The 26290-nt window shown below is 44.2% G+C and overlaps 1 long non-coding RNA gene across 2 annotated transcripts in view; it reads left to right on the forward strand.

The window, feature by feature from the left end:
- LOC144768276 (uncharacterized) overlaps positions 1–26290 on the forward strand; it is a 337152-nt gene that overhangs the window by 76550 nt on the left and 234312 nt on the right. The window lies entirely within an intron of this gene.

Below are 26290 nucleotides of genomic sequence, written 5' to 3' on the forward strand. Positions count from 1 at the left end.
GGAGAGTTCCTTGGATTGGCCGCACCCATAAGTCGATAGCTGGTGATTGCATAGTGGTTTCATTCTCTGATCCCCACACCGCCCAGTATCTTTGTGCATGGCCATCTTCTGAGGCCAATTCTACAATAGTAGTGAGGCCTCTTACCTTCTTTTATCCTCCTAGGCAACAACTGGTGAGTGAGAGACCATGGACTATTGTTAGGAATGTTAGTCATCCGACCCATAGTTTTGTTGGACCAAATCAACCCAATTGGTGGCAAGGGTTTCCAACTTCCAATAGGTTTGGATGTTTGGAAGAGGTGGATTGACTTGCAAGGCCTGGACATTCACCACTTCCTAGGTTTCCTCCTTACCAACAGAGACCTCCTTCTCCAAATCTATCCAATGTTGGGTCACCACCGCCTAATAATCCGGGAATAACATTAGACCCGCTACACATTCCAGTTGTAGCCAACAACGAAGCCAAGGGTGTGTTATTGCTTCCATGTGCACCGACTAGGGATTGTACACTAAGAATGATTTCCTGGAATATTGCAGGGTTACGGGGACGCCTGGAGAATGACGATTGGGTCAATTTTATCGACTCATATGATATCGTCATTCTTCAAGAAACTTGGTCAACTATTCCATTGTATAGGTTGGGTTATCTGAATTTCTCTAAACCAGCAATTAAGAGCCCCAAGGGTAGGGCCTCTGGTGGTCTTACCATTTGGATAAAAAACACCTTGGGCTTTCATGGTAGGGAAATACTGGTGGAGTGTGCGGACCTTTTATGTATTTCACTGACCAAACCCAATACCACTGACATCCTTTTAGTTGATGTCTATGCTCGTGGTCTTCAGGGTGGGAAAAAACAAGCTGTACTGGACGATCTGGATCTTCTATTTAAGAATCTTGAGACTGACCAGATCGTAATTGTAGCAGGAGATTTGAATACCCCCTTTGAGCCCATCTCCACTTTGGCAGAAGATGTAGGCTCTGAGGAAGACATTGTCTGGGCAATCCCTCCACTTACTATTGCAAAGGGTGTCAGGGGCACTGAGGCAGCCCTACATTGGCTGGGCTTTTGCTTAGAATGGGGCCTTAGGGCCACAAATGGGCGTACACGTTCTGATTGCCTTGGGGCCAACACTTTCGATAACGGTTTGTCCTCAAGCCGTATCGATTACATATTGATTAACATACAATTTTGGTCCATTGTACAAGACATGGTGATAGAGTCTCGCCCAGAGAGCGACCATAATCCCCTCTCGCTTGAGGTTCTGGTCCAAGGTATGGGGGCACCCGTTAGGAGCACTAATAGTTTAACATCTGATGTTATTTTGTGCGATAACAGGCGCCGCGTGAAATGGCCCAGGGTGTTGGAGGACCCCACACTTATTTTATTGATTGAAGAAAAGGTACGGGATGTATGGAATAGAATGCTTCTGTTATCCCCAGCTGGCAACCCAGACTCCACAATCACCAACCTCCATGAGGAGTGTTTTTCGACCTTAAAAAATTTACTCACGAAACCATCTAGGTCTGCTAATACCAGAGTACACAAAAAATGGTATAACAAAAAATGTAGAGCCGCCCACTGTGACCTATTAGCTGCCATAAAGGCTAGGAACCTTGATACCATAAGGATAGCAAGGCGATGCTATAAGCGCATCATCCAGGTTGCTAAACGTGAGTGGGATGATTCCTTTTGGCTTGACCTTCTTGGTGCATGTGATTCCCCTAACCCAACCGATTTTTGGCTGATCTTAAGGAGGGGAAAGGATCCTGCTGCCCAGATCCCGGTAAACTATGTTTCTGCTCAATCATGGGTGGATTTTTATACAGCCCAATTTAATGATCCTAATGCTACGGAGGCAATGTTGATAAAATCTGCTGTCCCACCACAACTAACATTAACAGGAGACAGACTCTTGTTCTCGGAATTAGACACCGCACTTGCCCTTGAGTCAGTCCAGTCGGGCAAAGCCCCTGGTATTGACACTATTCCTGCTGACCTTTTTAAACTTAAACCAGACCTATGGATTCCATACATTACCCTACTGGCAAACAACATAGCTTCAGGGGCCGAGATTCCTTTTTCATGGAAGGGGGCAGAAATTTTGCCAGTACACAAGAAGGGCGACCGCTCCCTCCCCAATAACTATCGGCCCATCAGCTTGATCGACTCAGTTCAGAAAATCGTGTCGAGAATGATCTTGGCAAGAATTCTGGACTGGATCGATTCAAATAATGTACTTTCCCCTATGCAGGCGGGTTTTAGGTTTGGGACAAGTACTGTGGATCAAATTTTTCGGTTTACACTACTTTTTTGGAAGGTGGTCCTGTTGGGCGGAGGTATGCTATTTGCTGCATTCGTCGATCTTAAGTCGGCCTTTGACTTAGTGCCAAGAAAAAAGCTGTGGGAGGCTCTTAATCACATGGGTTTTCCGCCTGATCTTTTGATTTTAGTCCAGCGACTCCATGAGGACAACTACGCCCAGGTTAGGTGGGGCAGTCAGGGGCAGGTGACCAAACGATTTCCAGTACAACGTGGGGTGCGACAAGGCTGTGTGCTTGCCCCCACATTGTTTCTTTTATTTATTAATCAGGTCACACATTTTTTTCTCAACACCCAGTCGGATCCTCCTAAGCTGGGTGGCCGAAAGTACCCCATGTTGATCTTTGCAGATGATACCCTTCTGCTTTCCAAAACAAGAGCTGGACTTCAGGTAGCCTTGAATAGATTCTCTGAGTTCTGCACTTTGAACGACTTGCAAATAAACGCGGACAAAACCAAATTTATGGTTTTTTGCAAGAAAAACCCTCCTAAGTGCACAGTTTCCTTAAATGGAGTCCCCATTGAGCAGGTTATGACCATGACATACCTTGGTGTGACCCTAGACCATCGTCTCACTTGGAATCCCCAAGTGGAAACATCCAAACTTAAATTCAATAGGTTGGCTGGCAGTTTGATTTCCGAACAGAGGAATTCGTTAACTAGGTGCGTTACCCCTGTTCTAAAAATCTATGATGCGAAAATTGTCTCTGCCACCCTTTACGGAGCCGAAGTTTGGGGTCATAAGAATCTTTCCAGTTTGGTAACTGCTCAGAACAGGTTCTTACGGAATCTGGTTAGCCTCCCCCAGTCTACCCCTACTAAACCCCTACTATTGGACCTTGGTTGCAGACCAATCGACGAGATGGCCCAGTATCGGCTGGTGGCCTTTTGGCGCCGCCTCTGGTCCACTCCCGAGCTTGGCCTGTTTACCCAAGAGTTGGAGGAAGTCAAATTGATGTGGGGGGCACAGTCATTACAATGGTTTGGGGTAGTGAAAAATACATTGAACCTAATGGGCCTTCCAGAGCTCTGGTCTAACCCAGGGGGGTCCAGATTTCCTTCCAAACTTGAGTTTAAGGCACTTTTTTGGGCCTGGAGAAAATCTATTCTTGTAAACCAATCATGTGATGTTAATTTAACTGGTTCCTTTCTAGTGCACAAGGCTGTCCCCTCGTTAGAACAGTACTGGGACCTAATCACAAGTGTATTGGATCGAAAACTTTACCACCAGTTTCGAGTTGGCACTTTGCCCATCAACACCTTTAGAGCAAAATGGGACAAGTGTGTAGGAAACAACTGCCCCTGGTGCCCAGACCAGGAAGAAAGTGTGGGTCACTTCTTCTTTGGTTGTCCTATTTATGGAGCACCAAGAAGTAAGTGGTTAAGACCGATTTGCTTGACCCTTAATAGTAGAGGCTATCAGGATGCACTCCTGAAACTCCGCACTATTAGATCTGAAACCATAGTGGTATGTGTTGCCAAATTTTTGAAATGGGCATGGCTAATTCGATCCAAAAAATTGGGTATCCCCGTATGTTGAAAGACTTTTTTCAGTTACACTCAGTATTCTGTATGTTTTTTTTTAGTGGTATTCACTTTTGTGCATTAATCCACGTCCTATCTGTCTTAGTATACACAGTTATGAAGTATTTTTTAATTGTACTTTGAATGAAATGTGTATATTAATATTGTATTGCAAAATGTTTTTTAATATGCATGTATGATTGTATACTGTCTTTTATGAATCTTTTTATTCGAAATAAAGACTTATCGAATCGAATCGAGTGCTGCAGATCCCCACATATCTCGTCGGCAAGCGTTTTATAATTAACTGCGTCACCCTTCCTGCCTTTGGTCGTTTGATCGACAGGTCACCGATTGATTTTACACATTCATTGAGAGATCAACAATAATTGTAGAATATTACATTGTTGGATGAGAAATCACTTCAGAACAATATCTCCTGTAGGTTTGGACTCCTCTCTACCCGCTCGGGAAGTGTGAAACGAAACATACACGAAATGTAGTTTGGTGCTTCACATAAAGCGCTCCGATGCCCTTCGGCCGAGCTGCGCTTTATAAAACAGCAGGAAAAACGTGCTGTATAACCGCAGTCGTGTTTCCCCTCGGGTTAGAGGCCTGAGTTCGTTCCTGATCTGCAAGATACCCTTTTACGGAAATTCCCGGGGAATGCGGAGAGACTGCACTGTGAGGACACTTTAAGAGGTATGTGCACTTTGAGAGTGCGTTCACTCCAGCGCGAGGCCCGCAGCTACAGCCGCGTGTACGTCAACACGCTTCGCGCGCGCCCTCTATCAACAAGGCTCGTATTGTCTTGAGTAACAGCGGCCAAGCTTCGACGACCGTGCCCCTTCCTTCCCTCACCTGAACTGTCGGCAAAGACAGGTGAAGTTCACCAAACCAGAACAGGTCATCGAAGCACCACGTATGTACGTAAAATTCTTTATAAGAAAACATGGATGCTGTGACAAAGCCTCCACGAGTCAACAGCAAGAGCTGGAGTTTTGGAGTAGGGATCCTAGAAGTCGTGTCGCGCTTTTCCGGTTTTAGGTTACTGCAATAATAAACATGCATGCAGAGCAAGGTTTATCCAGTTAGATAACTTCAACCTGGCAGGCCCGGCAGCAGAACAGGGCTTAGTGTTCACGCCTAAATAGAGTATGGTTACTTGGTGTCTTTAAACCAATCACTATTGAGTTTGGGACTTTTTAGGGCCTTGTTATATGCCGGTCGGTCGGACCACCGGCCTATATTGCAGCGGTCAGGAGACGGGCAACAAGCATGCCGATGGTTCAACCTCTGTATTTGGATTTGACCGCTGGCGGTCGTAAAGTCGTCGATACCACTGCAGGGGCATGCTGAGGCCATAGAAAAGGGCTGTCGCACATGCCGCTGCCGTGCTGCATCTCCTGCCCGTCCTTTCAGCGGGGGCATGGCACAAGGTGCACAGAGATAAGTGGGGCACTACATGTGATTCAGGGAGACTCTACATTGACCTACGACGACTGGGGCCCTGTTTGGATCACCCCAGTCCCTTTCCGACAACCTTTTCATGGTGGGGGTTTCTGCCATGAAAGGCTGTCAGTAAGGGATATGGCAATCCTGATGGCGGTGCCTGCCTCGGAGACGGCGGTGTTGCGTTCGATAGCTGTGGGGCCGACTGCCACTATCGTGGTACGGCGGTCGGACCATAGGGCTGTTGATGGTCCGACCGCTAGCATCGTAATGAGGCCCTTAGACTGGCACTGAGATCATTAGAATACATACCAGAAAAAGCAGGAGCCTGTGAAGAGAGCCGGGCCAGAGGGATTTGCAGATTTTCACATAACCCTTTCGCAAAGAGAACATCCATACACAAAGTTTGCAGGGCACTAGAAGTTTTAAAGAACAAAATAGTACCTCAATTGCGCTGGATTAATCAGCACTTGGTCCCTGCTCCACAAAGAAGACTGGAAATGATGTTAGACCTGCAGTGACCATTTACGAGGCGGTAAAAAAGAGTGCCACGCAAGCTAACAAATAGTAAGCAATGTGCTTGCTCCTAGCCTTTTTATGTATACAACAGCGGTTTGCAAGTGATGCGTATGCGCTAGCACATGCTTCCACAGGCTCGACCCTAAAAAACCCTCAGGAACAGTAACAAAACAGAATTTATTCCCCAAAAAAATGTGGACCACTTAGATTTAAGTTAGGTCTTAGTAGTTACTATTATTATTATTTTTTAAATACTTTTATTGTTTTTTCAAAACATATATATAGTTGTGAGCAAGTCATTTCAATGGTGAAACGCGTCATGGCGGGTTTATCTCATGAATATACCCAATCTTTGCTGAACTCTACTTGCGATTTTCTGCGTCAGTATTGTTCTGAATGCGCGAATGGGACTTAGTTTGGTGAATGGATATTAATTGCGGTTTTCTCTGCCGGCTTTCACGCCACCCCTCGATATATATATATATATATATATATATATATATATATATATATATATATATATATAAAATCAAACATCAACACTGAAAACTGAAAGTTGCAGTGACTTCTACCCACTCCTCCAAATCTCTCTCCTTCCACGACAGGAAAAAACATAGTATACCAAATGTCCAGGATAAAGTTACACACCACAGGACACAAGGCACCCAATCTGTGCAAATCTATTTCCTTTTCAAAGTGTTATGAAAGTTGAAAAAAGAGGTAAGGCTACAAAGATAGAGCGGAGGAGGTTAGGCGCATGATTGAGCAGAGGACTGAGTGTATTTAGCACGCCACACCTAAAGAAAAGTGGGAAAAAAAGAAGATTAACTAAGGCCCAGATTTAAAAAGAGAATAAACTAAGGCCCAGATTTAAAAAGATTTCGCATCAGGTTTGTCCCACTTTTTTGACCCAACACAAAATTCCTGTGGCATTTAGAAAGCAACCCAAATTGTTGTTTGTGTGCTTTGTAAAAAATAAATAAACGTAATACAACACAGCACATTGCGCTAGTTTGCGTCAAGTAGGCGATCCATGGCTGGTGTGCGGGCATTCCCATACATCCACCAATGGATTTTAATGTATGTATACCCATATTTACAAAGAGTTGTAGACATGGGTTTGCACCAAAATGGTGCATCTGCCTGAGGCTGACATAACAAGTAGAAATATCTTTATTTCTCATTGTCATTTACTGTTTGCATTCTGCGGTACACATACAAGGAGGAAAAAGTCTCTAAAGATAGTTTATCTGCAGAAAGGGACCCTTTCCTGCACAACACTATTATTATCAAAGGACAGACACCCTTACACTTTGGTGCTAGGCAGCACAAAATGTGCCAGCACTGGAGAGAACTTTGAAGATATGGCACAGGTCTGCTCTCTCCCGTTCACGCAACACCACGGCAACTTTACCTGTTGCCGCGTTTCGTTAAGTCCTTGAAAATCTGCTTCTAATTGTATATTTTGGTGGAGCAGATGGGTTGAATGGGTGCACCACTCCAAAAAAAGCTGAGAGGAGTGAAGAGGGAGGGAGAAGGAATGTGGGATAGAACAATATGAATGGGAGGAGAGAAATTGAGTTGGCAGAAGTAATTGCCAGAAAAACAATAAATAAAAAAAGTTAAACAGTCATGACACATGGGCGTGCTCAGTAATGTGTCTTGCACTATGACTGACTGCATTCTTTCCTGATACATCTACACAGCTGGCTAAAGAGGAGTGCATTTCAGTTCCAGGTCTAGTGTTCCTGGGCTGCTTGAACACTGCTTTTTTATATTTTTTTTATAAATTGTCATATTTACACATTGCATATGTTTGAAAAAAAAATACATAAAAAAATACGTCTGTCAAGGACAAAGAACCTAGATTGGTTAAAAGGACGAAACGCGTTGGCTGATGGTTTGTTTTATGAACTGAATAAAGAAGAAAACACTATACATCTTGTAGTTGCAGCCATTTACTTAATTGAACTATTATTCTTCAATATCCATGGACAATTGCTTATTTTTTCACTAGCAGTGGTGCAGTTCCAATCTAGTTTCTTTGTTCTAAAATTCCCTTGTGAAGGGTGGTGCCTCTGGACAGGGGGCACATTTGGATTTCTGCACACAAGATTGTTTTGTATTTAAACAGCAGTAGTAATTTACGGTACAGGTGCTACATATGTTGCTTTGTGGTCCACTGTCCAAATCTCGAGTTTCTGAACGTTTGTCAAGGACATTGGTATTTGCTTTGCCAGTACTTGTTTTTTCTTGACAAAGGTTCACCCTCACACACTGGGTGATGCAGTATTCTGTCATACTTGAGGTTCCACCTGAAACCAAGTAAAGTACTACCCTAACTTTGAATCGCTGACATAATATCGATCTCAACTATATAGTAATACAGAAATATTGGGTCAAAAATATTGATTGCAAAAATAACTATTCCCTACACTTCTAAAGGTAAGTACAAAAATATCGAAATAAAAATATCGTTTCACACTAATATCATTGAAAACATAAAAATATCGTTTTTACACACACGTACATATATATATATGTATATATATATGTCTCCAATAATCCTGCGCTCCAACTGTAACTGGTAACGAAGAACAGGTACAGACCACAAACATGCAGGATACGCTTTCAAAAGTGCTTTATTTCACCATATTAGTCAGCATGACGCGTTTCGGCTGCGTCGCCACAACCTATATATGTAGTCTAAAATAGTAAATTTAAAAAATATTTTAATATATTACATTGATATGATGTAAATTAAATACATGTAAATAATATTCAGACAATCAATCTGGGTTTATACAGCGCAACTACTCAAATAAAAAAATGATTTTATTCAGTTTTAAGATAAAACCATAAAAGTTACATAACTCCATTAAAAAAGTTTTTTTAGAAAGACATACATTTCATAACAACAAAGCATTAATGATCAATCCTGTTAAAACAAAGAAGTATCCTAGATCCTAGAAATCCTAGATCATAACGATACCTGCCTCCTCATCCTCCTTGATCTCTCCTCCGCATTTGACACCGTCAAACATGAGAGCTTACTCGAACTATTAAACACAAGAATGGGCCTATCTGGAACTGTGCTCAAATGGTTCACTTCCTTTTTGCAAAACAGGTCGCAGAAATTCAAGAGCAACAACTTGATGTCCGCACCAAGACCCGTATCGCTAGGCGTACCACAAGGATCCTCCCTATCCCCAACTTTGTTCAACCTAGTTATGGAACCTCTCACCACCTTGCTGCAAGAATCCAATGTTCACTTCCACATGTATGCTGATGACACCCAACTTTATCTCAAACTACAATCACCCAAAGACATCACGCTCTTGAACTCAACGATCAGAAGCACCCAATCTTGGTTGGCCGCTAATCATCTCAAACTCAATGCCCTTAAAACAGAGTTCCTTCTGATCTCACCTCCAGCGAAGATCACTACCGCACAAATGTGGCTTAAAGATCTAACGGCACTCAATGTTCAACCCACCATCGTGGACTCAGCGAAATCTTTGGGCATAACACTTGACACCAATCTCAGCATGCAGGAACACATCAACAAAGCAACTAAGGGAGCAAACTACCAAATCAACACCCTTAGGAAACTTAAACCTTTCCTTCCAGCCAAAGACTTCCAGTCTGCGGTACAATCACTAGTCATACCTCGAATAGAATACGGCAGCACCGCCCTCTGCGGTCTCCCCCTAGCTACTACGGCACCCATAAGAGCCTCTCTAAACGCCGCAGCGAGACTTATCACTGGATCAAAAAAACACTCACACATTTCCCCTGACTTCAAATCTCTGAACTGGCTGCCGTTTGAAGCCAGAATACACCTGAAAATCGCTTGTTTGACCCACAAGGCTGTCCACCTGAGCTCACCTAGATACCTCGCTCAGAAGCTGACGATTTCTGGAGGCTCCAGAAACACTAGAGGCACAAACAATCTTTTGCTAAAGCCTAAAAGATTCCGCAAGGAAAAAACCTATAAACGCTCTTTCTCAGGAATGGCTCCCAGGATTTGGAACTCGCTCCCCCCTGAAACAAGGCTCATCACCTCTACCATACATTTCAAGAGAGAAGTAAAAGCGATCCTCATGGCTAAATACACTTGAACGACTACTGGGGAAAAACTACAAAGACTCGATACTCATCTGTACTACTTGTTCGAACCCTTGTATTTTTATTTTTGACTTTGAAATTGACTTACTTGATTGTTTTATGATATCACTTCAATGTACTGTTTATGATATCACTTCAATGTACTGTTAACATGATTGATGTATCTGCGTATACATGCTCCCCTCCTTTGTAAAGCGCTCTGATATCTGCGAAGATCTTGTTCGCGCTATATAAAACTTTCAAAATAAATAAATAAATAAGGCAGACCAGTGAAGAGACAACGGGAGAGACAAAGTGACAAGGGAAGCGACAAGGAGTATTCCGAGTCAACCAGTCAAAGGACAACCCCAAGGAGTTCTTCACCCTCAAGATGTCATTCAAAGTCTGACGAGGAGGGAGCGTCAAGTGAGACAGATCGCACTCCTGGACAAGATGGCAACCTGCACAACAGGAGGGTAAGGAAGACAAACTACAGAAGAAGAGATCAAAATGGTCAACACTGGAAATCGGCGCAGGAACACTCTTCGTCACACTCTTCGTCAAGTTATGAAGATGAGTCCGAGGGAACATCCAGCAGGAGAACACATCACACCCGGACCATAGGTGTCCGCGCACCAAACAAAGGGGAAGAAGAAACATGTCGCGTAAGACGAACTGATCCTCCCCAACAAAGGACAGGAAAAGACCAACGCATCAATGGCACCTGTGCCAATGAAGAAACTGAGAAGAAGTCGTTGACATTGTGTGAGAAGGGCAAAGAAAAAAAACCTCGCGATCACACACAAAGAACAAGCACGTGGTTGTTGAACAACTTCTCAAATGAGACAACATCAAAGACAAGTCGACAAAGGCGCCCGGAGGAGTGTCTCAAAGACAACCCTGAGTTAAAGAACAACGTGTCACGGCCTACTCATTTCAGAAATCCATTACTCGATACACTCTCAAGGAAACATTCTAAAGAGAATATGGCTAGGAACTCCTCTGACTCAGAGAGCGCGTCTGTCCGATCCGAGAGGTCGACAAAGGACTTCTCTGTCTCAGAAAGCATGTCTGTCCAATCCCTTGAGTCGACCGAGTCATGGTCCCGACAACAGCCATGGCATCAACTACCCGAACGCACCGTGGAACCAAAGGACATTCTTCCTGTCAAGAGCAACATGTCCCACACCAAGGTCTCTGAATACTCAGTCACTCCACAAGACAACCTGTCCTGTCAGTCACAAGTATATCCAGACATAGATCATACACCGTCACCTCTGAAGGGGTCCGCGAGGCTGACTCGAAGGGCCTACAAAATGGAAACGGAGATAGTGGACCTTAGTCATCGTATGGGACGGGACCGGCCAGTCACTCTGCAAGGAAAGCCGGACGTGTCAGTTGAGAGAGATCCTCATCGGATGAGAGAGAAACATGCAATTGCACAGATAGCCCAAGAGTTCGCCAGACAACCCGAGGCCGCAAATGAGGTACTGAACCGAACCAAGACAATCTCCTCAGATACTACCGTACAGTCTGGTACACATGACCCTGAACTGGAGGGCAGTGTTGCCCTTGACCGGACAAGACAAAAGGAAGTAAAAGTAGATTTGGGTGCTCGGGAGAGAACAAGAACATTATCCACTCATGGAAGAGATCGAGCAAGTGAGCCAACAGCAGTTACCCCACAAGAAGGAAACATGTTGACTGCGGGATGTGAGAATAAACAGTTCACATGCAACGTCGTCAAGGATGCCCTGATTAAGACAACGGAAAGTTTGACCAAAGCCAAGCCCACCACTGATTCGACACTACTGAGGCTTGAAGGACAGGCCGTCCGCCGACCCGTGTGGTGGATTGAAGAAGTGAGAACACTGTGGAAATTAAGTTCATTTTGTTAAGAAAGGGGGAGATGTGGGATTGTGTATGATGTAGTCTAGTGGTTGGGGGGTGGAGCTAAGGGGAGGAGCAGGAACGGGAGGAGCTGGGGACAGGAACTAGGGCAGTTAGAGTAGGGACAGGAGACAGGTTGGATGCACTAAAATAAAGCTCCAAGTTATATGGCAATAAGTGTTTGTGTTTATTGTAGCAGGATGCTACACGTTCCTCCCCACTGCGGCCTACATGTGCACTGAGGGGCAGCTGTGCCATGACCAGCAATGCCAAGATGAACAATGGCGAGGCAGAACGCCCGAAACAGCCACCCTCTGCGCTCGCCCGGCCTCCAGCGACAGCACCCCACCAGGCACAGCGTTGCATCGCGCCTCCGGGGTGAGCAGGCAAAACGTCTTGACAAGATGGAGCAGGGTTTCCCAAGCTCCGGGGCCAGGCAAGGGTGCCAGTCAATGCTCCTTGAAGCGTGACCTGATTGCTGCCAGCCTACACCGCCGTGGACGCAGGACCTCTCCTCCAGACTGCGGCCTCCGTGTGTGATGAGGCGGGCCGACCACGTCAAGATCAGCACCGCCTAGATGAATAATGGCGAGTCGGGGCTTTCTAAACAGACACTCACCATGCTTCTCCCAGCCTCTGGCGCCAGTACGTTACCGGGGCTCAGCATCACGTCGTATTTTCATAGCAAGCAGGCGAATAGTCCCAGCAGGAGGGAGCGGTGTCTCCCAGCCTCAAGGCCTAGAGCCATCGATTAGGCCGCTTCTCCCCCAGGCTGTAGCCACGCTTACACCACAGCACCGACATGCACCCCGAGGTCAGTCTTCCGACAGCTTAATGGCCACACAAGTGGAGCCCAGGTGTCCGCAAATGCCCTGCATGTGCGATGCACCAGATTGGCACCCTGGGTGCAGGTACACTGTTGGATTCCTGTCTCGGCCGACAGAGCTCGCTTACTGCGCAGCCATCTTTCAGCACAGCAGGACCATACCCACCCCCCCAAAAAAAATATTTACATTTATACACAGCAACACATGAAAGTCAGGGTTTCTATTTATCCATACAGGGACATATGGGACTTTATATAATACAACTTTATATATCTATTGATTTCCGGATACATGTATACCTTTCTATGTAGTTATTTCTATATATTTATTTTACCCCTGTAAAAAATGTAAATAATTCATGTCTCCTCCTTTACCTCTTTGAATATTCCCTGTAGCTCCATACTCTGACCTATCACAAACCTCAAAGTACTACTATGAGCTCCCTAATAACCCTCGCTAGACTCCTCCCTCCTTTGAATCATCCCAAACCTCATTTTACTACTATGATGTCCCTAGCAACACTTTCTAGCCTTTTCCCTCTTCTGACTCATCCCTTACCTCATTTTACTACTATGATCTCCCAAATAAAATGTTCTAGAATTTTCCTTCCTATGACCCTCTCTTATCTTACTCCATCAAACTAACAAACTCACTTGTCCACCGCTCTAATTAACAACTTATATTTTCCTATACTAAGCCACCACTAATCTACTTTGGGTTCCGGAGTAGAGGGCTACTTGCTGAAAAGTGCTTCCACGCCTCATCAGTAAACAGTATATAAGTAGAATTGCAATCTACTCAAGCCAAATGTAATGCTTGTGACCAATAAACAGGTCCCAAATTGTGTAATTCTAGACATTCATTACCACGAGAGCACCTTCAATTATGCGAGTTTCCCATGTCTGCTGTACAAAAACCTGTTTGTTTGATTTAACAGTCTAACCTTTTGATCCATTAATAATAATCTAGCCCATATATAGGGTCCACATGACCCCTGACTTGCCTTTTAGTTCACTAACAACTTTGTCAATCAGCACCAGGGCAGGAAGGTTCTCAGTTCATGTTTAAAAACTCTCACTTTTAATAAGTGTATTACTAAAGCATGATGTGGTAGTGCACTATCATTTGCAGACAGCATATTTTCCATTGAAATGTCCTTAAAATGTTTCTATGTACATGCAGTTTTACTGTAAAACTATATACCACTCAAACGAGAATGTGTGGAAATCGAGCTTCAACAAATATTTATAATTTGCACATCACCAAGTGTATTGATTTGCTTTGATCCTTAGAATATATGTTTCCATCACACTTCAGAATTACAACAAAGTACTTTAACTGCTGATATATTTTTAAATATCGGTACAGTTTATTTACAAGCTATTTAAATGTTGTATGGTTGAAACAAAGACATCCTACAGCCTTTCAGTTCAAACCCCCTGTAACCCAGTACAATTTTCAGATAGTTAACTTTACAAAATTCTCTAAGTTTGCAATCAAAGATAAGTAATCACAAATCATGAGGCTAAAATAAGAAGGCTATTTGTATGAAGGCATAAGCTTCCATATGACCTGACATTGAAGCATAGCAAATTTGACAAGATAAAAACAAGATTTAAAGGCATCTTTACTGCTCATTTGCTTTCTGAATCATCAGAACACATCTTGCCAGCTTTCTTGACGAAGGCGGAAGGCGCCAGTAGGCCCTAAAAATAGCTTGCACTGATAAAATCTGACTCTCAAAGTGAATGGGGAGTAGATTGTTCAAATCCTATTCCAGTAACGCAATGTGCATGGAACACCTGTCTGGGCATACCTGTCTCACTTAGGGCATTAGACTGAAATTCACAAAAAAATGGTGGCGGGAATGCTTTTTTCCCAAAATATTTTATTAGGTTTTGTAACATTATAAAAGAGTAATGAAGCAACATTAGCCCACTATGTTGGGGCTATCCATGACATAAACAAAATTGAAATTGCGTCCAATCTTCCCACCACAGCACGAATCGTGTATAATGCAGATCAAATTGGGGCAGAAAAGATCTGAATCTCAGCCTTCAGTAACCAAGGTCTTCTAGCAACAGGCTCCACAGCACACCCTCCCAAAATCGAACAATTATCCCGCAAATCCAGACTATGTGCATCAAGTCTCCAGCCACAGTTAGGCTCCATAGAAAAATAATGAGAATCCACTAGTCCTCTCCTCTTCAGCCTATAATGTATGAAATATGTACAGTGTAGGTGGGGCAGCTTGATAAATCTAAATTTTGAGGCAACAGCTGCCATCCTATGAAGAGGTGCGTGCATGTGTTTGCTTTGTTTGCCCTAAGTTGGCAGGCTATGCCCAGACGTGGGTCCCTTGCTCACTTTGCCACTGAATTCAAGCTAGCCTGGCTGATGAGGGGTGTTACCCCGAAACCGGTCCCAGGATGCTTGTTTCCGGTTCAGGGAAGATTTGGCAGTTCGGGCTGGACTGTTCCCATGAGGCCCAGGGTCAAGACTGATTTGCATATAGCTAGGTCTGAACTGAGGTGGCTAAGTGAGCTAAAGAATGATGATGGATTCAACCCAGATCTGTGACTGGAGGTGAGTGTCTGAAAAGTTTCAGTGCTCCGTCCATCATCTCCTTGTGTTTGCTATGTGCGCCCTAAGTTGGCAGGGTATGCCCAGACGTGGGACTCTTGCTCACTTTACCACTGGATTCATGCTAGCCTTGCTGGTAAGGGGTGTTACCCCGACACTGGTCCTAGAATGCTTGTTTCCGGTTCATGGAAGAATTGTCTTGGCAGTTCAGGCTGGACTATTCTCCTGAGGCACAGGGTCAAGACTGATTTGCATATAGCTGGGTCTGAACTGAGGTTGCGAAGTGAGCTAAAGAATGATGATGGATTCAACCCAGATCTATGACTGGTGGTGAGTGTCTGAAAGATTTCAGCGCTCCGTCCGTCATCTCCTTGTGTTTGCTTTGTTCGCCCTAAGTTGGCAGGGTATGCACAGACGTGGGTCTCTTGCTCACTTTGCCACTGGATTCAAGCTAGCCTTCGCTAATGAGAGGTCTTACCTCGAAATCGGTCCCAGGATTCTTGTTTCTGGTTCAGGGAAGACTTGACTTGGCAGCTCGGGCTGTACTGTTCCTATGAGGTACAGGGTCAAGACTGATTTGCATATAGCTTGATCTGAACTGAGGTGGCGAAGTGAGCTAAAGAGAGATGATGGATTCAACCCAGATCTGTGACTAGGGGTGAGTTTCTGAAAAGTTTCAGCGCTCCGTCCATCATCTCCTGGTGTTTGATTTGTTCCCTCCAGTCGTTGTCTGATAAGCTGCCCAGGTCTTTCTCCCAGGCCAGCAAAGGAGTTGGACATGTTATTCATGTATGATCTGTAAATTTGGGAATTTTTGTGTTCCTGGAGATCTTCTGTCAGTGTTACAGCCTCCAGCCAGCTAAAATCCAGGAGTTCAGTTAGTCCTGTGATGTAGGGCCTAGAGCACACGTCTTCAAACTGTGTGGCGCGCCCCCGGTGGGGGGGGGGGGGGGGGGGGGCGTGGATGGGTTCTCAGAGGGGCGCAAAGGCCTCTGCAAGCACATGTAAATGAAGACGCCTGGAAGTGAAGCGATGTTTATTTGCTGCATTTCCAGGCTGTCTTCATTTACTCCAAAGCCCTCAGAGAGGCATGGGGCCAGAGGTCAGTGGGTGTGCTGCTGGAGGCACAGCTGCGCACGCACCTTGTCGTACCCGTCCTTGCTGCTTCATTCAGCGTGAGATTCATTCTCCCGACTCCGATCACCCACGGGATCAGTTCCGCCATTGCTGCTTACGGGTCCCCGGCCACGGCCCTGACGACTCCGCGTCCAGCACCGATCGCTCCGAAGGTGTTTTTCACCCCATCAAGCACTATGGACCGCTTCCAGTATCCTACAGCACCGTTGCCCTTTACAACCCAGTCCTGAAGATGATCCCAAATAATGAGGATCAAAACGTCGTCGACCGCTCAGCTCAATAAAAGGCGCAGCCCACAGTGGTTCATCCTAATTACAGTCAACTCAACTCAGAACTCAAGCTTTAAGATTCAGTTGGAGCCACATTGTTTTCCATTATTCACTGTATATATTGAAGCACCATTCACTATGCGCCGTTTATGCTGATCACAATTGTCACTTGCGCCGCCACCCTGTTTATCACTAGCACACCTTGAGCACCAAGTACAATTTGGGTTGTGTTATTATTAGTCTACTTACAGTGCTGTTACACCTATTAATTGCCTAACTACTTCTACCTATTACATGATGCCATGAGCACATTTGAAAAACTTATTGAGTCTCCTTATTTCTGTTCTCATAATACTTTTTGCATATCTATTGTATTTGTCTTTTCAATAATACCAGTTGGGATATTGTATGTTTACTCTGATTATCTGCCCCAATCCCAACGTGGTTGATGGGTCTTTCTCCTGTAGTATTTTACAACGGAGGCTCAGCTGGGCAGTGTCTGGAGTCTTATTAAGACTCCAGCAAACCCAAGTTTTTCACAGGTCTTTAAAGACCATTTGCATACCTTTGGAAAGTGGTTACCGAGGCTTAGTTCTTTTCTTTTTCCAGTATGCCCTGGGCCGGACTCTGCCTATTCCTTACATTTGTATTTTAAATTTACTGCTGTAGTGTGAAAATGCATTTCATGAAAAGGAATATAAAAAAGGGTTGCCAAAAAAATGCAAGCCATGTATGTTTAAAGAGCCTGCAAAGACCTTGCTTTGACACTAAATAGGTTCTTGAATGAAGAAGTATGTATTCATTTGTAATTTGACTCTGTCTGTTCCTTTTATTTTCAGTCATGAAATATTCAGGCAGCCCTAGAAGACATTTAAAAGTGCTTTACATCTGCTTTTCGAAGTACGCACAGATAAGTGCTGAAAATAGGGCTTTAGGTGACTGTTTATTTTTGTACCGTCTGCAACATCAAAATAATGAGCTGGCAACCATAATCATAAGACTGTAAGTTTGTTGCAGGATCAGCATATTATTTATTTCCTTCACCCTCGAATAATTCCATAATAGCAATAGTTTAACTTATATCTGAAACTCTATGCCCTGTCAATAACATGCTGATTCATTTTAAGTGACTGGGAATTCATCCTGCATTCAGACAACTCACTCCTCATTTTCACCCTTCACTTTCACGCTCACCCTGCACTCACAAAGCGATACAAAAGGGGGTGGTGATGGACTGGGCATCTGAACCAATCAAACACTCACACCCAGTCAACAGATCTGGGTTTAATCCATCACCGTTCTTTAGCCCACTCTGCCACCCCAGTTCAGACATGGCCATATGCAAATCAGGCTGACCCTGTGCCTCATGGGAACGGTCCAGCCCGAACTGCCAAGCCATGCATTTCCTGGACCGGAAACAAGCTTCCTAGGACCGGTTTCTGGCATTCCAGCCGTCTTCAGCCAGGCTTGCTTGAATCCAGTGGCAAAGTGAGCAAGGCTCTCACGTCTGAGCATACCCTGCCAACTTATGGCGAACAAAGCGGTACAAAAGGGGGTGGTGATGGACCGGGCATCTGGACCAATCAAACACTGACACCCAGTCAACAGATCTGGGTTTAATCCATCACCGTTCTTTAGCCCACTCTGCCACCCCAGTTCAGACATGGCCATATGCAAATCAGTCTGACCCTGTGCCTCATGGGAACAGTCCAGCCCGAACTGCCAAGGCATGCCTTTCCTGGACCGGAAACAAGCTTCCTAGGACCGGTTTCTGGCATTTAAGCTGTCTTCAGCCAGGCTTGCTTGAATCCAGTGGCAAAGTGAGCAAGGGACTCACGTCTGAGCATACCTCTGCCAACTTATGGCGAACAAAGCGGTACAAAAGGGGGTGGTGATGGACTGGGCATCTGAACCAATCAAACACTCACACCCAGTGAACAGATCTGGGTTTAATCCATCACCGTTCTTTAGCCCACTCTGCCACCCCAGTTCAGACATGGCCATATGCAAATCAGTCTGACCGTGTGCCTAATGGGAACAGTCCAGCCCGAACTGCCACTCACAGCGCATAGTTATGGTTTTCCCTCATTTGCCACAAAATCATCTGCTGCATAATTTGCAGATTAAAAAATGCAGCAACACATGTTACTTCACAGTGGAAGGCCCTTTCTAAAGGTTGACTGGTCACCTTTCTTTTGCTTATTGCTATATGTGGGTTTTAATGTGGCACTTATGAAGGGCAGTAAAGCCCAGGACAATGTTAACAAGTGTAAAAATAGCAAAATAGTGCAGTAATGCTATCAAAAAATATGCAGCATAATTTGCCTTTGCTTGCTGCAGAATTTAGTCAACCATGCTGTATAATTTGGCCTTCTTCTGCTGCATAATTCCAATGGCCCTGTTTATAGTGCTATGAGGTCCCAGCCTGTGGCAGAAAGCACTGTGAATATGTAAGTCATTATTTTAAAACAGTATTTACATACTCTAAGCTAGGCTGCTGCAAAAGGATGCAGTGATTGAGATAAAAACAAGTTCTTACAAAACATACTTTTTAGTAATAAGTAATCAAACTTTATCTAATGCAGACATTTTTGTAAGTGTCTCCACTATTCTAGATCCCAGCTGATAACTTCTTTACATTACATCTTAAAAAGAATAGATCTTTGACACCATAAAGCTTTAAGCAGATCCACTGGAATTATTCAGCAGAAGAGGACAACATTATACGGCAGGTTTGACCAAATTATGCAGCAAGAAAAGGTAAATTATGCGGCAAAATGCGCCACATTTTGTGGTTAGCATTACTTCATTATTTTGTCATTTTAACTCACGGTAATGCTGTCAGGGGAAATATTTCACCTCATTAGTACCAGTGTAGCACCCAAATACAGCAGGAAGCAACTACAAGATTACCAGAAAATTTTTGCAAAGGTCCTTCCCCTGCTCCGGAACACTTTATCACGCTTTAACCGCATGTGTGCGGGCGGAATTCCCCTCGTAACCTGAGATTTTTCAAAGCGCACTTTACGTGACGAGCTGGGCTCGTCATCAGCGTAGCAGGAGGCTACCTCATGACGAGCCCAGCTCGTCATCAGCGTCGAAGGGGTTAAGTAACTTTTGTTCCGTTTGAGCTAGAATCAAGTTTTTTGGATGAAATCGGCAGATTATCTAGCAAATGCAGTAAACTGATAATTATGTGGCAAACACTGCTGCTGCAGAAATTCATAATTCCATGGTTTCTTTTTCAACTTTCTGCACTACCACTACACACTTCAATTTCAGGCAGAGGCATCTCAAAATTAGTATTAACCATTCAGGGGCAGTTGTTTTGTGAAAGCTGAGTCCATGGGGTGGCAGGTAGAAGGCCAGCATGGTTGCATTCAGATGCAGAGCCCTAATCCGCTTGATCCTTGGGGCCTCACAGTAATGGTCTAGGAGACAGGGGAAAGGAGCGAGATTCACAGATATTGTCAAAGAGAAGACCCAGAATAAGGAGCACTATATGCGGACTCATTTTTATGTTTACAAATGGCCAGAGACCGCTTCTTCAGAGAGATACCCCAAAGAAGGGGACAATAAAAGTGTTTTTTTTTTTTTAAAGGGACATTAATTAGTGAAGCTGGTACTTCTGCCAAGTGTGTAAGTGGCCACTGCTGGTTATCATAAAGGAGCAGATGCAGCAGGACTGGGGCCAAGGGATTTGGGGGGTCCACTGCATCACAATTATGACTGTCTACCTTTTTTAACAAGCATTTACAATGCAATAGGTCTCGCATTATTAAAGTTTGAGCGATTGGCATTGTAAATGACAATGCCTTTTATTCATTTGTTTTTAAAACCTGCAATCGGTTTAATGCTCCAAGTGTGTGAAATTTATATTGCAGGCTTTTTTAAGCTGTTTTATACACTGACGAGCACACTGTGCACTATTCATTAATACACCAAATACATTGAAAGCAATCGGTGCATAAACACGCACTTTGAATGTATAGTCCCTGCTTACGATCAGCAAGGCTGGCAGTAAAGGAGACTGCCAGCCTTGCTTCTCATAAGCATGGACTATAAGTACAAAGTGCTTGTTTACGCACCGATGCAAATGAATAAAAGGCATTTGAAAACACAGGAAGCGTGGGACTCAGAGAGTGGTATATACAACTTGTGAGGGCAGGAAGATTCACTCGGGACACCAAGAGAAATAGGCATTTCAGCAACACACTTGGGTATGCATATTGGGTTAACCCCTTGGGGGTCCTGGTGCTATCACGCCTTGACTAAGCCAATGGACTGTACTTCACACTTATAAAGTGTTCAGTCAGTGCACTACCATGAAATCAAGAATGCCTCTGCCACACAAGTTATTAGCCTGGCCCAGTGAGATAGATCAGTCATGCACTAAAGGCGGTTTTTCAGCAGTCTAAATTTAGAGTGTAGACCCAAAGAACGAATCGAGAACAGCACTGCTCCTTGTGATGCCCCTTTCAGGAGAACCCACAGAAGTGAAAGCTCCTTTTTCATACAACCCTTAAAATTCTGTAAAACCCTTCCCAAGACAATAAGGATAATCAGCAAACACCGGATTATTCAGAAAAGTAATAGACACTTTGCTGTTCCTCCAAATATGTCACCTGATCCTAAATCTTTAATACTTCTAAGTTTGCTACCTCAAGCACAATAAGTCTTTACACTACCTATGCTCGTTTACATGCAACTAGAAGCATCAAGAAAGATCTTGCAGAGCCTAATTATCAGAGCCACCAACCAAACAAAGTCTGGTGGGTAAAGGGTATGAATTTGCAAAGAACCAGTCTTCCAAAATAAACCTACGTGAAAGGTGTCCTCGATGATAGAGGGTTGCAGAAGCACAAAATTTACATAGGCATCTGTGGTAAGGAAAATCAGGATAAATCATTTCAGTAGCAACACGTACAGGGGGTGAGTGTGTAAACAGCACTACCAGTCAGGTCTGTGTATACCGAAAGCGGATTGGGTTTCACGTACAGTGAGCGGCATGCGGGGAGGTGGTATCTCGGAGAAGTTACCAAGTTATTTTCATGAGAACAGCATAAACATGATAACTTTGTTTCCCAAGGATAAGAAATCTATCTCTAGAGTCGCGGAAACAATATATAGTTATTTCACTCAGTCAATCGTGCATGCTTCGTTTCACCAGAGGTGCAAAGAAATAGAGAGACGGGCGTTTTCAATAAAAAGGTATTTATTGAACAGTCTTCTTTCTCATGCAGAGGAAATGAACTGCTACAATCATAATACTGGTTGCAAAGTACAATGCGTACAGTACGAAGAGTATTATAAAATAATACTGTAAAAGCATGATATGGAATCTAAGCCATAAAATACATAGAATACATACATTAATAAAGACTAAAAGTACTCAACTGGTGCTTCTAAAATATGCCTACCCCGGTGTTCCTAACCTAGGTCTAGTACAAGGGAAGAAGTGAGGTGTAGCTTAGTTTCAGTATTCCAAGAATATATCCAAGAATTCTCTAAGGGTCTAATGAGCTCCGTACCTTGGTTTAGAATGAAGGAGGTCTGGTATCTGTCGCTCCGGACTCGATTTCCCTACAACCCGCAAGGGTAGGTTGGAAACACTGGAGCTGGATTTCTCGGCAAGAGAAAAGACAGCATCTCTCTCAGTGCGTCTGCTGGAGGGTCGGCTTCCTTCGGCACTTGCTGTAGCAGGGCGTCGGGTGAGTAGATAGTCGAACTGCTCTAAACCACTGTGTGTTTGCCTGGGCAAGTGTGGGTATATTTATACCTTGAAGGTGCCTTGTTTGACATAAGATTGGACATAATAACGTTATCAAAAACTCAGTTCTTTGAAAACTCCATGAGTTCTTGGATAAATCAATGGTCAAGCCAGATGTAGGAAGGATATTACCGGTCGGTCACGGCCGAAATTAATGAATTTCGGCGACCGGTAATAGGCTTTTCTGATGTAGGGGCCGAAAATAACGATTCGGTAATTTACCGAATCTGTAATTTAAGGAATTGGTAAATTACGGATTTCTTAAATACCAATTCAGTAAATTACCAAATTCCTAATGTAGGGAGCACTTAAATGAGTGCTTATCCCATCTTAGGATTCGTTATTTACCACCAACTACAAGTTGGTGGTAAATAACGAAAACAGCCCAAAAAGCAATTTTATGCAAATTGCTTCAGTGCCATGTTGCAGACTTACATGCCCTTAGGGCATGTATGTCCGCAACATGTGCACCCATACACAATTGAGGGGTGCAACAGGGTGTCAAAGTGACACCCTGCCACTCTTCAATGTTTTCCCCTTTTACCGAATCGGTATTTACCGATTCGGTAATTGACATTCATTCCTATCGGCCTCCAGGCCCATAGGAATGAATGGCAATTACCGAATCGGTAAATACAGATTCGGTAAATACCGGTTCTTAACGATTCTGTAATTTTTACTGAATGATTTGCTACATAGCATTTACCGATTCGAAAATACCGAATCGGTAAAATTTGGTATTTTCGAATCGGTAAATTCTATTTACCTACATCTGGCCCCTAATCGTCTAGGCTGGCAAAGAAATCGTCTACCACAGTAGGTGAAAGCGGAACTACTTCATTAAGTAGATCAATTGTGCACAGACGTGAAACATCGCATCAGCGTCAGTTGCCGCGTTAGCAATGTTCATAGCAGATGGTACCTGTGTGCCTGTTGTGCCTCGTACCTCACCTCCTGTTGGATTTGCTGGTGAGATCTCAATGAACGCCGTCATCAGGATTGGTAGCCATTGGGGGCAACACAACACGTGAGCTGTTACCGGACCCAGTAATGCATCTGCATCCGTTGGCGAACCGATGGTAGTGTTAGACAAACATCCAACACGCATTCTTCGCCACAAAGCAGGCATCGTAGAACAGGTAAGATGCAATCTTGCCAGATTGGTCTGAATGAAGGAAACTAAGTGGTATTCAGATCTCTTAAACGAGCCAAGCCAAGGACCTGTGTTATTCTGTCACGGTACCTCATCGCCTGTAGCACATGTTCCATGCCAGCTTGGGTATCGTTGGTGGCATTTCCTTGTGTCCTGATAGGTAGGGCAGAAAAACAGGACATGGAATTCATCCTCTAGATTGTATTTACATGCCGGGCACACGGTGTTCTCTGTATTGTCCCATTTGCTGGTAAATGCCCTAAGCGGGAGACTGCCAATCCTAAATTGGATATAACGTTTCCTCGCCAATGGAGGTTTGATTAGATCCAAAAAGTCCTCCTTTTTAGGTTCTATTTTTACTTGGAGAAACTCTGCTGTTAGCCTTCCCACTGTGGTGCACCTATGAAGGGATAGTAGGTTGTGGTGCTTAAAGTGATGGACCAACTCTGTCTTAGATAACCCTGGGCAAGTTACTTCAGGATTATCCCAGAGCTCGAGTAAGCCAATCCTGGTACTAGCTGCCTTAATATGTGAGAGCCACGGAATTTTCTTAGTTCTTAGCGTGGCCCAGACCTCCAGAAATTCTTTTTTGTAGGAGACTAATTCAGGCACTGACCATAATCTTCTCCAATACATCAAAGGCCGTAGTGCTACTTCCTCCTCTATAGGGACTAGCCCCAAGTCCATGCGTAGGGGAACAAGAGGTGTGCTGACTGGTAGACCCAATAAATTCCTCATAAAGGTATGTTCTACCTTCATGAGGCTGGATGTACTTTGCTGTCCCCATAGTTCCGCCCCGTACATAGAGGCCGTTTAGCCTGAAGTTTATAGATTTCTATTACCGGGGCCGCTGGCTTAAATTCAGATATTCTGTGCACTTTTGTAATTCCCCCCGCCACTTGGAATAACCTAAGAGCCGCCTCTGCTGACTGGATACCCCAGTCAAGATGTTATGTCAAAGTGATGCCTAGGTACTCAAAGGTCTTAAATCGCTCCAAAGAAGTTCCATTCAAAAGTGGATTTGGACGAGTCTGCCTTCGGGGATTAAAAATCATAAATTTAGTCTTATCTAGGTTTATTTCTAAACCTCTCAATGCATAGAATGCAGCAAAGCGATCCAAGGTTCTTTGGATACCCGTTGATGTTTTGGACAACAACAGAGTGTTATCCGCAAACATCAACGCGGCCACCTGACCTGAGACTAACTCTGGGGCATCATTATCCTTTACTCCAAGCAGGTGATCTCTAAGCCTGTTTATATAAAGACAGAATAAGGTGGGGGCCAGGACACACCCCTGACGCACCCCCTTTTCCACTGGGAAGCGGGCTGACAGTTCTCCATGCTTCCCACACCTGACTTGAGCATAATTAGCACATCCAATAAATAAGTAGGTAGGCCCAGATCAAATAATACACTCCACAGCTTATCCCACGGCACTAGATCGAATGCAGCCCACAGGTCAACAAAGATGAGGTAGAGCCTGCCACCCGCCACACTCACTGTTTTTCAAAACAATACCTGGAGTCTAAATATCTGATCAAGGGTTGAGGTACCCAGCCTAAACACAGCCTGCAAAAAACTCAAACTCTCATTTTCCTCTATCCACCACTGGACTCTGTCTAGGATAATCCTTCCCATCAGTTTTTGTGTAATGTCTATCAAACTGATAGGCCTATAGTTAGACGGCAGTAAGGGACAGCCTTTTTTGTGGATGGGAACTATCTCCGCTCCACGCCAGGTAACTGGCGGATCCATGCCCTTTAATATGCATTAAAAAGAACACCCAAATATGGTGCCCACATTTTCGTTTCGGACAATTGGTATTCAGATCTCTTAAACGAGCCAAGCCAAGGACCTGTGTTATTCTGTCACGGTACCTCATCGCCTGTAGCGCATGTTCCATGCCGGCTTGGGTATCGTTGGTGGCCGGATTTGCCATAACGGAGCAGTAGGAATAAAAATAAGATCCCTGCTACGAGTCCCAAAATGAGAGGCAGGCCGCCGAACACAGAGTGGACAAAGTTAGGAAAAATGCCCAGGACTGCTTCAAAGGGTGCTAACAGTCCCGAAAAAATCGTTTTAAATACATGTGCAATACCGCTGGTATCAGACATGTTTAAGATTCGACCTAACATTTCTGCGAAATGTACTGGGCAGTTAGTTGATAATAATGCATGTATCTCTGCAGAAGTCCTTGCAACTTGTAGATCATACGTTTCTCTAGACGAGGTCAGTGGCACCATTTTTTGCAAAAGAATGGCTTTCATTCTGCTTAAAGTATCAATTTGTATAGAAGAGATATTCAGTGAAGGCCATAACGCCGACTCCCTGTCTGTCTTGCTTTTTGGATACAATACTTGCATACAGCAAGTGACCCTGGCTGACACACTAACTAGATACGCTTTTCCTGGCAACATGCCACAACAGCTGTGATAATTGAACATAAAGTAGCTGCCATTGGAAAGCTGCCTGAAAGTTGGTTCTATCACTGCTGCTGGTGAACCGTGCAGGTGGCAAGAGAGGTTATTTGAAGAACCTTCGCAGGCTCCGTGTAAATTAATACCTTCGCATTAAAGTGTACCGCACAGTGAGGTTTTACAATGTTTACTACTAAGAAACACTACCTTTCCCCCACTCCAACATTTGTGTGTGTATGGTAAATTACAGGTTGACTAAATGTATCCTTTACCCAACCTTTCATACAGGCCTGCTGGTATATGTTGTAAGCAATACTGAAA

Source organism: Lissotriton helveticus, chromosome 7 (genome assembly GCF_964261635.1).
Source record: "Lissotriton helveticus chromosome 7, aLisHel1.1, whole genome shotgun sequence".
Taxonomy (NCBI): Eukaryota; Metazoa; Chordata; class Amphibia; order Caudata; family Salamandridae; genus Lissotriton; species Lissotriton helveticus.